Genomic DNA, 3,681 nt, shown 5'->3' on the forward strand with positions numbered 1-3,681 from the left:
CTATGGCCTTTAGTACTGTAGAGGTACCACATCTATGGCCTTTAGTACTGTAGAGGTACCACATCTATGGCCTTTAGTACTGTAGAGGAACCACATCTATGGCCTTTAGTACTGTAGAGGTGACACATCTATGGCCTTTAGTACTGTAGAGGTACCACATCTATGGCCTTTAGTACTGTAGAGGTACCACATCTATGGTCTGGTCTTTAGTACTGTAGAGGTACCACATCTATGGCCTTTAGTACTGTAGAGGTACCACATCTATGGCCTTTAGTACTGTAGAGGTACCACATCTATGGCCTTTAGTACTGTAGAGGTGACACATCTATGGTCTTTAGTACTGTAGAGGTGACACATCTATGGCCTTTAGTACTGTAGAGGTGACACATCTATGGCCTTTAGTACTGTAGAGGTACCACATCTATGGTCTGGCCTTTAGTACTGTAGAGGTGACACATCTATGGCCTTTAGTACTGTAGAGGTACCACATCTATGGCCTTTAGTACTGTAGAGGTGACACATCTATGGTCTGGTCTTTAGTACTGTAGAGGTGACACATCTATGGCCTTTAGTACTGTAGAGGTACCACATCTATGGCCTTTAGTACTGTAGAGGTACCACATCTATGGCCTTTAGTACTGTAGAGGTGACACATCTATGGTCTTTAGTACTGTAGAGGTGACACATCTATGGCCTTTAGTACTGTAGAGGTGACACATCTATGGCCTTTAGTACTGTAGAGGTGACACATCTATGGCCTTTAGTACTGTAGAGGTACCACATCTATGGTCTTTAGTACTGTAGAGGTACCACATCTATGGTCTGGCCTTTAGTACTGTAGAGGTACCACATCTATGGCCTTTAGTACTGTAGAGGTACCACATCTATGGCCTTTAGTACTGTAGAGGTGACACATCTATGGTCTGGCCTTTAGTACTGTAGAGGTACCACATCTATGGCCTTTAGTACTGTAGAGGTACCACATCTATGGCCTTTAGTACTGTAGAGGTGACACATCTATGGTCTGGCCTTTAGTACTGTAGAGGTACCACATCTATGGCCTTTAGTACTGTAGAGGTACCACATCTATGGCCTTTAGTACTGTAGAGGTACCACATCTATGGCCTTTAGTACTGTAGAGGTACCACATCTATGGCCTTTAGTACTGTAGAGGTGACACATCTATGGTCTGGCCTTTAGTACTGTAGAGGTACCACATCTATGGCCTTTAGTACTGTAGAGGTACCACATCTATGGTCTTTAGTACTGTAGAGGTACCACATCTATGGCCTTTAGTACTGTAGAGGAACCACATCTATGGCCTTTAGTACTGTAGAGGTACCACATCTATGGCCTTTAGTACTGTAGAGGTACCACATCTATGATCTGGCCTTTAGTACTGTAGAGGTACCACATCTATGGCCTTTAGTACTGTAGAGGTACCACATCTATGGCCTTTAGTACTGTAGAGGTACCACATCTATGGTCTTTAGTACTGTAGAGGTGACACATCTATGGCCTTTAGTACTGTAGAGGTGACACATCTATGGCCTTTAGTACTGTAGAGGTACCACATCTATGGCCTTTAGTACTGTAGAGGTACCACATCTATGGCCTTTAGTACTGTAGAGGTGACACATCTATGGTCTGGCCTTTAGTACTGTAGAGGTGACACATCTATGGCCTTTAGTACTGTAGAGGTACCACATCTATGGCCTTTAGTACTGTAGAGGTGACATATCTATGGCCTTTAGTACTGTAGAGGTACCACATCTATGGTCTGGCCTTTAGTACTGTAGAGGTACCACATCTATGGCCTTTAGTACTGTAGAGGTACCACATCTATGGCCTTTAGTACTGTAGAGGTGACACATCTATGGTCTGGCCTTTAGTACTGTAGAGGTACCACATCTATGGCCTTTAGTACTGTAGAGGTACCACATCTATGGTCTGGCCTTTAGTACTGTAGAGGTACCACATCTATGGCCTTTAGTACTGTAGAGGTACCACATCTATGGCCTTTAGTACTGTAGAGGTGACACATCTATGGTCTGGCCTTTAGTACTGTAGAGGTACCACATCTATGGTCTGGCCTTTAGTACTGTAGAGGTACCACATCTATGGCCTTTAGTACTGTAGAGGTACCACATCTATGGCCTTTAGTACTGTAGAGGTGACACATCTATGGTCTGGCCTTTAGTACTGTAGAGGTACCACATCTATGGTCTTTAGTACTGTAGAGGTACCACATCTATGGTCTGGCCTTTAGTACTGTAGAGGTGACACATCTATGCTTAGTATAAACTTAACAGAGACCAAGGCCAAAAATAGACTCAGTGTTTCAGTGAACTCATTGCCTGGTTGTGAAGAAGACAGCTGGTGTGTCAGAGTAAAGAACGACACTGAAATACATTGTTCTGTAGTCTTTCGTTTTTATGTTTTTTGTCTTCTATTTTGCAAGAGACTTTCTGTCTCTATTGTTCAAAGTTGAAATAATGTAATTGTTGATTGAGATAATATAGGTATTTTGTCAGGGGGGCAACTTTCAGAGTCGTGTCTTGAGTCATATCAATGAGATAAAATCTCTTTGTTCACTGTTGAAATTATTGAATGTTAATTGCAGGGAAAGTTATTTTTGTAAGAGGGCCAACTTTCAGAGTCATATCTGTTTTAACCTCTTGTAGTTTTGCATTTTAACCGATGTCATCTTTGGGAAATGTGATTGTAAACTAACAGCCACTAAAGTTTTTGTCTCATCACATACGCTGCTTCTATTGTTTATTATCTGTCACTTTATTCCTAGTTATATGTACATATCTAGCTCCATTTCCTCATACCCCTGCACATCCACTCTGTACTGGTGCCCCGTGTATTTAGCCAAGTTATCATTACTCATTGTGTATTTATTATTACTTTTATTGTTACATGTTTTACTTTTCTATTATTTCTCTATTTTCTTTCTCTCTGCGTTGTTGGAAATTTAAGCAAGCATTGCACTGTTAGTCCTCACCAAATCATGTGACAAATACCATTTGTTGTGATTTGATTTGTAAGTCATGAGGGCAACAATAATTCTTAACTATGGGACAGGATGAAATGTTGTAGGTTAGTAAGTTATCCCAGAGGGCTATGTGCAGCCTACAGGGGCAAGGCTTTGATATGGAGTCTTTACAGCTGGCTACCCCTCCCTTTAAGATCAACATGACCTCCTCTTCAGAGAAGGAATTAGTCTGTAAAATAAAAACATGAAGGTCCATGGCCCATGCCCTTCTGACAGCCCTCCCTCCCTGGATGGATGGATGGATGGATGGATGGATCTACTCTGTGTCTATTACATTTCCATGGACTTGTTTGTGTGTTTTTCACATGGACTGTTCCCCGACATGTATTATAAACAAAATTACAGATTCATATCAATCCGTACAATTCTTTATTTTTGTCTTATTACAGTGAGAATTCAATATTCCGGGGCATATTATAGGCCTGCTATGATTAAATAGCTTAGGCAAAAGGAAACATTTTCCATGGATGAAAGGCATGATTAGGTAACTTATTATTTGCGTTGTAAATCATTGTATTGTCTGATGGGTCGTGTCTTCGGTGTATTACGGTAAACTTTCAAATCAATAGACTTGAAACACCCACGAACCTAAATTGTGCGCAACAGGATGCGCAATCCAC

Source organism: Salmo salar, chromosome 05 (genome assembly GCF_965601325.2).
Source record: "Salmo salar chromosome 05, fSalSal1, whole genome shotgun sequence".
Taxonomy (NCBI): Eukaryota; Metazoa; Chordata; class Actinopteri; order Salmoniformes; family Salmonidae; genus Salmo; species Salmo salar.